The sequence below is a fragment of the Zootoca vivipara genome, chromosome 16 (assembly GCF_965207765.1).
Source record: "Zootoca vivipara chromosome 16, rZooViv2.hap1.1, whole genome shotgun sequence".
Lineage (NCBI taxonomy): Eukaryota > Metazoa > Chordata > Lepidosauria > Squamata > Lacertidae > Zootoca > Zootoca vivipara.
The window spans coordinates 26907078-26921875 of record NC_142599.1 but is presented as its reverse complement, the minus strand read 5'-3'; the positions used below and the strand labels follow the sequence as shown (position 1 = coordinate 26921875).

Here is a 14798-nt window from a genome sequence, read left to right as displayed (position 1 = left end):
TTTACCTTTATCCCCGACCCACAATATTGGAACTAAGCCAGATGGCCCAGCAGCTTGCAGCCTATATTGCACACCCAAGTGAGAGGAACTCTGTGCAAGGGCAGAGGAACCATGGTCAGGAAACTGATTTTAAAGGCTGGGCCTTTAGTCCCTCTTGCCCAAAACTCCTGCTCTGACTAGCAGTGGCTTTGCAGGATCTTGGACAGAGAAATGTTTTTCCATCACCTCCCTACTGCCTGCTCGTTCTCACTAAATTTTGTTAAAGACATGAAATATGAGCAACGTGTTTCATTCATTTTTAGCTGCTGCTGCTGTTGATTTCAATTGCCGTTTGAATATTTTAATATACTCGTGTTTAACTATTCTTAAACTGAGAACATTAATGCTTTATTAGCTGTTTTCTTACCATCAAGCGGTATAGAAATCTGGTTAAACAAAATAACAGTAAATTATGGGGATTGAACCTGGGACTTTCTGTATGAAAGGCAGGTGCTTGTACCTACCAGCTGAGCTATAATTCTTTTCCATGGAACATAGGAAACTATCCCATACCAAGTCGGACTATTTTGTTCCCCCGGTGCTGCATTGTCAGCTCTGACTGGCAGAAGCTCTCTAGGGTCTAAGACAGGAGGGACAGGGTGGGTAGGCTGCTGCTGCTGCTGCTGCCCCTGACATCTGCCACCTGAAGCAGCTGCCTCATGGTAGGGCTGGTTGTACCTTATACCAAGTCAGGCACTTTGCCTAACCAGCTCTGTAATGCCTACTCGGACTGGCAGTTCTCCAAGGTCTTTCTCACTATCCTTTTCACCTAAGTCGATGGGGATCAAACCCACATTCTTCTGCATTACTACCTGCACTATTTATCACCTGTGGGTGTGCTATCGCCACTGAGCTCCAGTCTCTCCTCCTTCCCTGCACTAAATACCAGTGCATGTAAAAAATAGCATGCACTTGAGGGCTGGCTGAAACCTGCACGATTGTAAAGCAGGCAATCCCAAACTCGGCCCTCCAGATGTTTTGGGACTACAATTCCCATCATCCCTGACCACTGGTCCTGTTAGCTAGGGATGATGGGAGTTGTAGTCCCAAAAACATCTGGAGGGCCGAGTTTGGGGATGCTTGTTTTAAAGTGTAAGGCGCTTTGTGTTTATTTGGTACCGGTAAGTAAAAGTGGAATGAGATGAGAGATGAGAAGACTCCCTGGGAAAGGCCCTGATGTTGGGAAAGATTGAGGGCACAAGGAGAAGGGGACGACAGAGGATGAGATGGTTGGACAGTGTTCTTGAAGCTACTGGGGGAGGCAGTGGAAGACAGGAGTGCCAGGCGTGCTCTGGTCCATGGGGGAGTCCCACGAAGAGTCCCACAAAAGTGGGATATGAGTTATTAAAATAAGTAAACAAACCGGGTGATGACTTCTACCCATAGGCCGTTGCAGATCATGCACCACGGATAAACCTCTGAAAACCAGTTGCTGGGAACTGCAGGAGGGGAGAGTGCTCTTGCTCTCGCTCAGTCCTGCTTGTGGGTTTGCCCACAGGCATTCATTAGTTAGAGCACAAGGTAAACAATGATTCTTATGCCCCTTTCTTTGTTCTACCTTCACAGCTGGTGGAACGATCTCACCCAAAAAAATCACGGATGTTTGGGCACTGCAAAATTTGCTTTCGTAAATACCTTGGGAAGCAATTTACATTTGCAATTTGCTATTATTATTTTCCTTTCCAACATGAATGAGCCAAATTGACACCCCTAGCTTCTGTTACTGGAGGGCCCTGGTGGCTGTAGTGGTCAGGAGTAACTTTTGCCAGCTTCAGATGGTACACCAGTGATGGCCATCCCTGGGATAGCCTCAGTAGTCTGACTCATTCATTGATAACCTTAAGGTTGAACAATTTCAGGGTCCTCTGTGTATGGCTGGCTTGGGAACTTGAAAAAAAAAACAGCGGTTAAGATGCTGAGTGGGGCAAACTACCATGCTCAGGTTTTGTGTCCGGATTTTTGCTTTTTGAAATATGGCAACCCTACAGGGTGACACCACTTTTAAAAGAACTCTGCTGGCTGCCAATATGTTGCTGAGGCAACCCACCTGCCCAAAGGGCTGCTTTCCCCCTAGAATATCAACCTAACCAGTCATTAAGGCTGCTGGATGTGGCCTCCAAGCCATGTTGCTAATCAGCAAGTAGAGGAAGGACCTTTTCAGCACAGTAGTAGTGTCCTTTCTGTGGAACCAACCTCCCCTCTGAACTAAGACTACATTGATGCAATTAGCTTCCTAAAAACTTGTTTGCTCTAGAAGGCATTGGAAGCTGCCTTACGCCGAGTCAGACCATTGGTCAACCGAGCTCAGTATTGCCTACACTGACTAGCAGATGCTCTCCAGGGTCTCAGCCAGGCATCTTTGCCCAATCCTACCTGGAGATGCCACTGGGGAATAAAATAATTATTATTATTGAAGTAAATCAAAGAAATCAATACAGTAAAAATAATAGAAGTACTGTACAAAAAAGCAGTGCAGTATATCTGGGAGCGATTGGTTGGTAAAGTACTTAAGACCAAAAGGAAAACAAATTTTCACACAATGAAATTGGTATGTATTTATTGCATAATAGATAAAAATCCCGAAAAATTATGTTCTGCTTGACAGGGATCGAACCTGGGACCTTCTGCATGCAAAGCAGATGCTTTACCATTGAGTCACAGAGAGACCCAAGAGATCTTTGCTGCCTGTTAACACCAGCAGGTTTCTTTTAACCAGCTGCCAAGCGTCCTTCACTCAGTGGCTGATGTTTTATTCTTAATTTTACTTAACAGCTGTCAGGATGGCCGAGCGGTCTAAGGTGCTGCGTTCAGGTCGCCGTCTCCCCTGGAGGCGTGGGTTCAAATCCCACTTCTGGCAACAGAATTTTACTCGGGTTGTGCCTGAAGGAAATGCAGTTCAGAAATATTGTAAGAAATAGCATTGCTTCAGTTATTTTGAGATTAAAAAGAACAACAATTTCCTTGCAAATTAATCTTGAAGACAGCCATAAAGAGGCATTTCAAACTTTGCTCCCCTTCAGAAACCTCTTCCCCTCCTTCCAAAATTGTGCCTTTGGGCATGAGGCCTTGTGGCTATTCTTCCAGTAGGTAGGCCTCGGGAGTAACAGTGCTGCTGCCAAGGGACATTTCAACCATCTGCGGCTGCCCACGGCCGAATCATGCCGAAACCATCTCAATAATGGCTTCTGGCTGCCACGTGATAGCCAAAGTCTCCGTGGCCAAGGTGCCTACAGTCATTGCCACAAGGCGATGATGGAGACGGGGATTCCCTTGCTGCCCGCTGTGGGCCTTGTGATGTCATTTGCCCAAGTCCCTTGGCAACCCAGCCCAGTCATTGCAATATTTGCCTTTATTATGCACCAGTCTCCGCAGCAACCGTGTGCTGCTGGCAGGAGGAGGAAGAGGAGGAGGAGGGGATCCCCTTTTGCCTTGGAGCAATAAAACCAAAAAAATACAGTTTCTATCCCTCAGGGAGAGTCCCCTGACCCAGGTCTCCTTTCTTGCAGGCCAACATTTCTCAGGGGCTCTCCCCCCCTACAGCGAATCTCCTTCACACCGCCTTCTCCTTGGTGAATCTGAGACTGAAAGAGGGCGCGCCACATTCTCACTCGCAATTTCGTGGCAGGCGAGAGGAGGAGTTTGATAAGAAGCAGACTGAGTCACTCAGGGAGGGGGACTCATTTCAGGCACCACTAAGCCGCAGCTGAGGATGTGTTTATATCAGGAGGGTGGGCTTAAGTTGGCATGAGGCGTTTTCTGTCCCCCACACCCCAGTCTTCATTCGCAGCTACAGTATACCGAGCCACCGACTTCCCCTTTTGACTCAACCAACCCAGCTCCCCGGCAAGGAGCCACAAACCACAACTCAGCCCCGTTTCCACAGCCCTGTTCTCTTTTCTATGCACAGAAAAGGTGGATGCATTTTTTTATTTTATTTTTTGCAACGACCTGCTAGTCACAGGGGAAGAGCCACACTAGACATCTCACACATTTTGAAGGCTATCTTTGCAGCATGAAGGACTAGGAACTCGTTCTCTTTCTTTTAAATAAGATGAGAGGCTGGGCTCTGCATCCGATACCATTTGTACTCGGTGGGGAGAGGTTGATTTGTTTGTTTTTGGCATTTATATACTATACGACCCCGTCATGTTCTCTGGGCAGCCCGTAACTTAAGCTCCATCCTCAGGAAATGCAATTAATTGACAACTAAAATACAGCTGAAACGAAAAGACGCATGGAATCTTGCCTATTTAAACTTTACCGCTCATGAAATACTCAGCATGGTTCGCACGAAATGGTAAACTATGGTTTGTTACACCACAGCTTATTTCGGGTGTCACCCACATGACACCCCTGGGTGACAGTCTGCCAGCCAGTAGCACAGGTGAAAAGTCTCAGTAAATATTCCCTCAAAAATTTACAAAACAGGTGAGACTGCTTCGGTTTTTACCTCCCCTGTATTGAACATGTGCCTTTAAACATGCCCACATTTTATTGGGAGCCGAGACTAGATGCCCCCCTGAACAGGGCAGGACTGTTGCATTCATGAGGCAAGCTGAGGGAGCCATCTTTGTGGTTCACCTCAGGTGCTGAAATGTTGTGGGCTGGCCCTGGAACAAGGGAGAGGGGCAAAGAGTTTCTTTCATTGAGTGTGTCAGTGGCTGTTGTAGGGCCCTTTCCCCCCTAAGAATGAGACAGCTAATGAGATTTTCTTTATTTATAAAAGTAGTACTTTTTAGTGATGGTACTCGCTGGTGTGAAGTATTGTTTGTTTGTTTTGGTGGGGGGGGGGGTTGTCTCTTGTTTGCTGACCATGGCAGCCATTTTGTTCTTGCACCTACGGCACTTTCATCATGGTTTGAGAGTACTTGCATCTCGTTTTTTAAAAGGAAAAAAAACACAGTATAAACGTGTTTATATAGGCCTACCACTCTCTCATAAAATATAAGGGCAGTGAACAGCAATATAAAAACATTAAAAGCAGTACAGAACAAACATTAAAAGGACTGGTTGCTCAAGAAAATCTTAAACAACTGCATAGGCCTGTCTAATTATGCAGTTGTGGCCCTTCCTCTTTGCACTTTTAGATGTGACAGCCATTTTGTGCCGTGCCATGCCATGCCCCCCAACAGCAGCCATTTTGTGACTATTACCCACAGTGTTTTCCTAAAAATTCCAAATGCTTCCCACTGAACAGAAGGGTTGGCAACCCCTAACTTAGTGTTATGTGTGAACGCAGCCCAGTAACTTAGCTACTGCTAAGAAACCACGAGCTGCAGCCACGGTTTTCTTCTTGCCTTGTAGACTGTGGTTTGTTTTTAACTAAGGCTTGGAATTACTGCCAAGTAATTCCAAGTAATGCCATGGCTGCTTTGACCACCCCACCCACCCTGGATGCTTGCCAAGCTATACAGGAGCTAGAAAACAAACTAAACTTTTGGAGAAACAAACCATGGTTTACTCGACTGTGGGACAACCTGTGGTTAACTCATGGTTTGCTACAAACCATAGCTTAAACAAACTATGGTTTAGGTTATGTACATATTTCTGTTTTCTCTGGCCCCAGTGTGCTCCCATCACTGGTGCTTGAAGCTGAGTATACATGACATTCTACGTTCCATATCTATGCTGTTGGTACTTGATAAATATTACTCTATATCAGGGGTCAGCAACCTTTTTCAGCTGTGGGCCAGTCCACCATCCCTCAGACCATGTGGTGGGCCGGACTATATTGGGGTGGGGGGATGAATGAATTCCTATGCTCCACAAATAACCCAGAGATGTATTTTAATTAAAAGCACACATTCTACTCATGTAAAAGCACGCTGATTCCTGGACCGTTCGTAGGCCGGATTGAGAAGGCGATTGGGGCGCATTCGGCACACGGGCCTTAGGTTGCCTACCCCGGCCTTATATTCTGCCCCACCCCTGAGCACACCTTGCCCAGGACCCCCTTGAAAGAGGTACCATTTTGTGTAGTGAAGAGCAGCCCTGCATTAAGCAAAGTTTGTCCCACAACTCAGTTCTCCATTGGCTTAAAAACAACAACAACTTTACAGTGGTGAATATTAACTCAGTTTTTTGTATTATGTAAATTTTAAGAACTTGAAATAAAGTATTTTAATAAAAAAAATTAACTCAGTTTGGTATAACTCAGTTGGTTAGAGCATGGTGCTGATAATGACAAGGTTGTGGGTTTGATCCCCGTATGGAACAGCTGCATATTCCTGGCTGCATTGCAGGGGGTTGGACTAGATGACCCCCAGAATCCCTCCCAACTCTACAATTCTATGGTTCCATGCTGGATATTATTGAGCCTAAAGGTTAACACCCATGTCTTCCGATGGAGCTTCAGTAGGTTCGAGGATTAGAGTGACATTTAAAGGGCAAGGAGAGGAGAACAGAATAATGAGGCATCCTTTTAAAAGACCGGAATCAAGGGCTTTGTGAGAGACATGTGGATCAAGTGATCTGAAGAGCATGAATGCAAACTCATCAAAAGGGCCCCACCCCTTCCCAAGCCACAATCTTGCCACAACTTGTGAGCAGAAGGCAACGCCGTCTAGAGAATCCCCACTGTACCCAAAAAATGTCCTTAAGGGTCTGTTTCCACTGTACCTCTTTAAACAGCAGGGTTTGATAGTCAGAAGGTCAGAGACAGTGTTTATATTTTCTCATGAAGTGCGATGGAAAAGGTTGGGTAGCCTTCCTAGGGATATCTGACGTACCAGGGGGAAAAAAACTTCAGGTATTTCTATAATTATCTCATTATGTACAAGGTAGAATGTGGTGGTGGGAGAGAACAAGACTGCGTTGCAGGAGGTTGGAGGAGATGATCCTCTGGGTCTCTTCCAACAACTCTACAATTCTATCGATTTTAAAAAATCTCTGCAACGGTAGTCTTCCTCATAAATCCACCCCCCCTTCTCTCAGGTTCAGACTTGAAGTAGGCAATCCCTTGGGTCACCAAATGCCTTATTGTGTGTGTTAAAATCAGCCATGCAGGGTGGGGTCATTTGGTTCAGGGCTGGTTCACAGCGCTCTTCCAACTTAACCTGTTGAATAATAGGGCATTGTAAATTCACATGGTACTCCTCTCTCCCACTGTATTGATGCTGCAGATTTTTATCTGGTACAGGAAATCAGTTTCAGATGCCCTTGTTTCCTTAATACAGGTTGCTTTGCAGACTTCAGAGTTAATGGTATGTTTGATGTGTGCATCTCCCCGCTGCCGCCAGATTTCCCTGGCCTAGGCATGCAATGGTTATCTGGTGCTGTGGTTAGAGCACTGGACTAGAACTGGGAGACCCAGGTTCAAATCCCACTCAGCCACAAAGCTCACTGGGCAACACACTCTCTCTCGCTCTCTTGTTATCCTACATATGCAAAAAAGATAAAGAACTACAGTACTGTATAAGGGAAAATAACTACCGGTATGTACTGGTATTTCATCCTGAGCTCCTTGGAAGAAAGACAGGGTATAAATGTAATAATGAGAGGATTCCTGGTTAGCTTTGGGGGCAGAGAGCAACACTCAGGACAGAGGAGAAAAATACCCCAAAAGCTCCAAGAAGACCCAAAGTGTCTGATAAGCATAGCTGTCAAGTTTTCCCTTTTCTTGCGAAGAAGCCTATTCAGCATAAGGGAATTTCCCTTAAAAAAAGGGAGAACTTGACAGCTATGCTGATAAGGCAGGGAACCATTAGATTGCCTAAGGTGGCGGCAGCCCCCCCCCCCCATTACTCTTGAGCCCCCTAAACTAGCCTGGTGCCCTCATCAGTGTCAATTGCCCATCATCAGTCTCAATTGTGGTCCAGTAGATTCTGTACCTTGAATGGGTGTGTCTGCAAAGCCATCATCTCACCCATCAAAACATATCAGACAGGCCCTGGTGTAAGGCAGATTCCCCTATGTTCCTAAGGAGACGGGGAATAACCATTTATTAATTTAAACACTTTTTTTTTCTACCAGTTCTCGGCTGATTTTTAATTTCTGTGTCCACAGGTATTCCATCTGATCATCTGGGGTGTGCCTGGATTGGCTCGGAGCTGAGATGCTGGTTGCTGGGGTGACAAGGTTTGTGTCCCAAGGTTTTAGAACATAGCACAAGAACATACAAAAAAGCCCTGCTGGATCAGCATCCTCACAGCTGGATCAGCATCCTCACAGTGGCCAACCAGATGCTCAGGTGGTTAAACTCACAAGCAGGACCCCAGCATCAGAGTACTCTACCTGCTTTCCAGCAACTGGTATTCAGAAGCGTTACTGCCTCCAACCACAGAGGCAGAGCAAACCCACCATGGCTAGTAGCCACCAATCGCCCTCTCTTCCATTTGTCTAATCCTATTTTAAAGCCATCCCCGTCACTGCCTCCTGTGGAAGTGAGTTCCATAGATTAATTATGTGCTGCATGAAAAAGTCCTTTTTTTATCCGTTTGGCTTTGTTTAGGAAAGAGGGTGAAATGTACCAAAACGCAGAAGCTTGCTCTGTGATCATTGCTTAGTATTTATTTGTATATATTTAAAAGTGAGGTCAAGAGTGGGTGGCTATCATCCTCAATCTCACCCACAACCTCTTCCAGTCCAGTTGGTGGCATTCGGAGGCCCCATAATTCAGAGGAGGGGCTGTGTATACATTGCCCCTGGTTGCCCTATAATTATAACCATCAGCCTCCTTCTCCTCCCCATTCTCTCATCCACACCCAACAAATCCAGGTAGATCTTCAGGGGAGAGGAGGGAGAAGGCAAGACGGAGCCTGCACAGAGTAGACAGGGGGGGGGGGAGATTGTAGAACAGGTTTTTTGTCTGATCAAGAGGTGGAGAGCAGGAGGAGAGGCCAGGCCCTTCCCCTCTGCCCTGCAACTGTTAATATCTCACAGGAAAGAAATAAAAAGAAAACACCGCACACAAAGGCCAGCCATTATTTGAGCTGATCACACCCTGTGCGCACAGAGTTGTTTTTTAAAAGCGACCCAGCGCTTCCAGATTCCGCAGCTTGAATTAATGCTGCATCAACGTGTTCTGTACTTCTAAGCAGTGCTATTTTTTTTCTAGAAAAATAGATGCTACAGCTCATCGTGAACACCTCCCTTGTTCTCTGATAATGGCACCCACCTGAGAGGTGCCGGAATTGAGTTCAAGTGAGTTCCTGCTGGGGGAAAAATGCCTTGCTTTTAAGAAATCAGAGTATGCATCCTGGTTGGGAAGCCTCTGAACATGTGCAGAGGGATTTCTTTTCCCCCTCTTGTTAAGGGAATCAGCTTCTGCATTGCTCCAGCAGCCCCTATTTTACCGGGGACAGTCACTGCTGTATGTCTCTCCCAGATTTGCATATTTGGAGAAGGACATCCGCCATCCTCGGTAAGCATGCAACCAGGACAAGTTTTTCCTAAGGTTGCTACCATCAACATTTTCATCCTGCACAGACATGTCTGAACAGACTGCAAGCATCATGTATATGAATAGGATTTTTTTTTTCTGAATGCCCATCTGACTGTAGCCAAAACAGGACCATCCACACAGACAGACTTTTTTTAAAAAAAGAAGTTTTTGATGTTTTAAATGAAATTGTTCCGTTTCTTGATGGCCACTTGTTTCATATGCCAGCTGAGAGCAGGCTTTTGTACGACCGAGACCAAGAAATGCCAGAGCAAGCAGAGAAGAGAAAGAGAAAGAGAGAGAGATTGTTGGGCAGCCTTGCTCAATCTCATGTTTTGGACTACAATTCCCATCAGCTCCAGCCAGCATGAGGGATTTGGGGGCGGAGGTTCCAAGCTGTAAGAAAAAAAAAATGAAGCACAGCCTGCTGTGCCACCTTTAGAACAGGGGTGTAACTGTCTTGGTTGGAGATCAATCTAAAAACTGCTCCACTCTTCTGTCTCTTCCAAGCCGCAAATGAATGACTAAAAGAAGTACATGTGGGTGTCTAAAACAATGAGGACTAGTTGGTGTGATGGAATTATGCACATTTTTTAAATAAAAAAAATTAGCATATGCTGGTGTGAGTCACGGTACTCTGAACCATGCCTTATGAAAGCTTTAGCAACTCCGTGCCAACATCAAGAGTGCATGCGCACCTGCCCACACCAAATTTCACCCCCCCGCCACTTCCCCAGCTTAGCACCCTCCTCTAGTAGTTGGCCAAGAGGGTGCCATTCTGGCTTTCTGATTGCCTCTGAATCTGTGCAGAACTTGGAGAGCAGAGTGACCTCAGTTAAGGGCGTGTGTGGGGTCTTAGCAGTGTCTGGTACGCACAGGGAGATCAGCCATCTCCAAGCACTGAGTTGGAATGCGCTCGAGAAATAAACTGTGGCTTTGTTACAAGGCTCCTGACTGCATCTCTGCAGGAGTCATAGCTCTGCTCTAGCCTGGGGCATGTCTCCTTCCAATCTGCCTCCTTTTTAAAGGGTTGCCACCAGGCCAGGAGCATCCCAGCCTCAAGATTTCAGGGCCAAAACCTGAGATCTAAGGGTAGCCCTCGGTGATGTCATAGGGGGTGGGCCTAGAGATTTTTACAATAATTTGCTGAGACGGGTTAATTGGGAGAGGGGAAGAAGGAGAGAAAGAGGGCTGGCACCACACACACCAAGAGTCTACGTAATAATTTGCAGAGATGGAGGTTAATTGGGAGAGGGAGGGGAGGGAGGCAGATACCCCCCCAAGAGAGTCTATGCCAAGCATCCCCAAACTGCAGCCCTCCAGATGTTTTGGCCTACAGCTCCCATGATCCCTAGCTAACAGGACCAGTGGTTGGGGAAGATGGGAATTGTAGTCCAAAACATCTGGAGGGCCTGGTCTATGCAATGATTTGCAGAGGTTAGTGGGAGAGGGGGAGAGGGCTGGACCCCCAGCCTCACCGAAGAATCAATGCAATCATTTGCACCCATAACCTGCTGAGCTGAAGCTTGCAAGCTGCGTGCACAGCCTTCTTAATATTTATTTTTAAAGGTACTCAAGCCCTCCCCAACACCTGGAGGGGGCCAGGTAAACCTGGAGGCTGTCCACCAGCTTCCTCCTCCTTCAGAATGAGTTGGCTCCACCTGTCATTGGCTCTGGCTCTGCCCATTGTGGGTTTTTCCGCCTCCTGTCCTACCAACTCCCAATGGGCACCAGCCACCACTTTTTCTACCACTGAGTCACACAGCCTGTCCCTTTTTAAAAAATCATGATGCATGCCCTGAGCTATGGATGCTCCAACGTCCTTGCTGGATTTTGGGAGTTCTGAATCTTGTATTTCCAAATGGGACAGATACACTGGGAGTACACACTGTTCCCGTTTAAGAATAAATTAAAAAAAACAAGGAAATCCCAACTTCATGCAGAGTGCTGTACAAAGTGAGCAATTTGCCATCACCGTCAGTTCCTTTGTGTCATTTCCCCAACCACTGCGTGACCGATGGATCAGCATACATTTATAGCTCCCCCCCCCCCCCCGACCAAAGGCAACCACAGGGAGATAGTGCAAGGCTCTCTTGCTTGCGGTGTGTTTCTCCAGTGCTCGCTTTCACAACAACAGTAAAACACCACACAACAGATTGTTGCGTACAATCATAGCAGGACTGCTTCTTCTTCCTAGCAGTGTTTTTTTGTCAAACTTCACATCAGTAACACTGAGAAGCCCATCTAGGGCTGCCAGACTCAATAGAGGACAGGACTTCTGTGCCTTTAATTGCCCTGCTCTCTTTTGAGTCTGGAAACCTTAAAGGGAAACCAGCAGACCCTTTGCATGGAAATTAAACAAAGGGTCTGCTGGTTTCTCTTTAAGGTTTCCAGACTCAAAAGAGAGCAGGGCAATTAAAGGCACAGAAGTCCTGTCCTCTATGGAGTCTGGCAACCCTAAGCCCATGTAGTGTAGTGGTTAGGTTGCTGGACTAGCACCTGGGAGACAAGGGTTCAAATCCCCACTTGACCATGAAGCTACCTGGGTCTAACCTCCCCTCAAATAAGCTTTGATTCAAATGGAGGGAAAATAAGCCAGCTGCATTTTCAACCAGTAATGTGTACACAGCCAAAGGGCAGTACATTTGAAGCCCATCCAATGCTCATTTAAAGCACATGATTTCCAGCAAAGAAATCCTCAATTGTAGTTTGCAACTGGTGCTGGGAATTGTAGGTCTGTAAGGGTGAAACTGCTTTTTTGGGGGGGGGGAACATTCCTTTTAAATGTATGTTTGCCCTTAAGAGTGGAGAAAAACCTCCCAAATTATTCTTTTAAAATAGTGCCATCTGTCAGCAGTCAGATGTTTGGGAAACAATGTGGGGTTTTCTAGGGGGCTATGATTAAAAGGTGGAGCAGGGCCCTGTCAAATCCCCCAACACCCTCTGCATGGTGTAGGTAGCAGCAGAATAGGAGACAATGTTCCGTACCAGGAGGCGGGAGGGATGGGGCACCCCGTGAAGAGGGCGAGGAAGCGGAAATGCATGATACCAGGCCAAGATGAGAGAGAGGGAGAGAGAGGGAGGGAGGGAGAGAGAGGGAGGGAGGGAGGGAGGGAGAGAGGAAAACACTTCTCCTGTGGCCTGAGCACATGATCTTTCTTTTATGGGTGGAGACGATCACTCAAATCACTCAAGGATGACTTTTATTTGGTTGGCTGTCACTGGAGCCCTCTCCAACTTAAGAACATAAAACGAGCATGCTGGATGAGGCGAAGGGCTCATCTAGTCCAGAATCCTGTTCTCACCGTGGGTAACCAGACACCCTCTTTGGGAAACTCACCAGCAGGATTCGAGCTCCAGAGCCCTCTCCCCTCTTGTGGCTTCCGGCAACTGGTACTCGGAAGCTCTGCTTTCTTCAAATGTGCAGGCAGAACACAGCCATCATGGCTGGTAGCCTCCGATAGCCCTCTTCTCAATGAATTTGTCTAATGTCTCTTTTAAAGCCAGTTAGGTTTGTGGTCATCTCTGCCTCCTGTGGGAGGGAGTTCGAGTTTAACAAGGTGCTGCAGCAGGAACGACTTCCTCCCATCCTGAATCTTCCAGCATTCAGCTTAGCGATACACTGGATGAAGAAGGACTTTCTTTCGTTCTGGATCTTCTAATACAGTATTCAGCTTCCTAGCATGTCCACAAGTTCTCATGTTAGGAGAGAGGGAGAGCAACATTTCTCTATCCACCCTCTCCAGGCTGCATGCATGTCTATTCATGTCCATAGCTGTCAAGTTCTCCCTTTTGTTAAGGGAAATTCCCTTATGCTGAATAGGCTTCCTCGGGATAAAAGGGAAAACTTGACAGCTATGATCATGTCGCCTCTCTTACTTGCCTTTCCTCTAAACTAAAACGCCCCTTATGCTGGAGTCTCTCCACCCTCGTGATAATTTGGGTTGCTCTTTTCCTGAACCTTTCCCAGCTCTGCTCAATGAGGGGAGGCCAGCAGAGGCGTACCTAGGCTCCCTTGTCCCCTTGGCAGGGAGACGTATTGGCTTCCCCCTGTCCCTTGCACCTTTGCCAGAGGAGCTGAGCCAGAGCAGAGAGGTACGCTTTTTGCACCCATCCTTGGAACTGCTGTCTTGGTTGGGGGGCAGCCTAGCCAACCCATGGAAAGCCAGATGCATTATGTACCAGGGGTGGGAAAGCTGGAAGCCTCTGGAGGTTGTTGGGCTCCAATTCCCATCACCCCCAGCTGGCACCATCAATAGTCAGAGATGGTGAGAGTTTACAGGTGTTGTAGCTCTGCAGCAAAACTTACTTCTAGGTAAACATGCATTGGATTGTGCTGTCAATCACTGGCTGTTGCAAAGTGAATGGATGCAGCTGAAAATCCACGAAATAAAAATACAATTGGTGGCTTGCGTTGTATGAGAGGTGGCACAAGCAATCATGTAGCTATTTCCTTGTGGGAAATAGTGAGTGTGCAACTTTGTGTGAAACGAAAGCATAACATCAGCAGTGCTTTAAAGTCTGCTCCCCCCCTTTAAGTCTTTAAAAAAATGCTATTTAGCTGGTGCCAAAGGGTGGAGCATTAGATCAGGGTGGGGAACCAGAGCCCTGGGACTTTTACTTTTATTAAGGCTGCACTGATGACATAATTAGTGCCAATATATTTAACTGATCTTCCTTGCTCAGGCAAGGGAATGAGGTGATAATGAGGCTTTCAAAGTCTGGCTGTTGCTTGCTCAAAGGAAGTCAGAGAATGGGGCAGTTTCAAGGCTCACACTTCATTGCATGGTGGTTTGGAATGCCAAAGACTGCATTTCAGCCAGCTGAGGACCAGTGCCTTTTTATTAGGCACCTGCTATCTGCACTTTCTGGAAACAGTTGTAGATAATTTTGTCTTCCAACAGCCTTGTTCCTTGCTGGTCGTTTCCACAAGGACAGGGCAGGTGAGCTTACAGCAACAGCAAAAGCAGGTGGAGGAGGAGCAGGTCCAGGGGGGTTCTCTGGGGTCAGCGTTGGGCCCCTTGATGAGGCCAGGACCTTGGCAGTGGTCCAGCGATGCCAGCCCCTGGAGCTGGCCCTAACCAGATTCATGGTTACAAATCCAAGTTGGATCTTGCACTACAATAAGGATTTATTGAGCCACATGACCACAGCTCACCCCACCCACCCTTGGTGTGTGCAAGCAAACATACACATACACATACACACACAGGTAAAGAAGAAGCAATTGTAAACTGCAAGCCTAAGAGGCCTTGCAATGCAAGTTTGCCATTAGCAGGAGAAAATGAAGATAGCATGCAACAAGTAGTTAAGAACCACGGCCTGTTCCCTCGGATGATGTTTGTGGAAGGATTTGAGGAAATGCCCGAATGAGAGATAC

The 14798-nt window shown here is 46.8% G+C and overlaps 1 non-coding gene across 1 annotated transcript; it reads left to right on the top strand.

The window, feature by feature from the left end:
- The first annotated feature begins 2813 nt into the window (after nt 1-2813).
- On the top strand, nt 2814-2896 carry TRNAL-CAG (transfer RNA leucine (anticodon CAG)). The gene has a single exon. It is a non-coding gene; the product is annotated as a tRNA-Leu (tRNA).
- The last annotated feature ends 11902 nt before the right edge of the window (nt 2897-14798 follow it).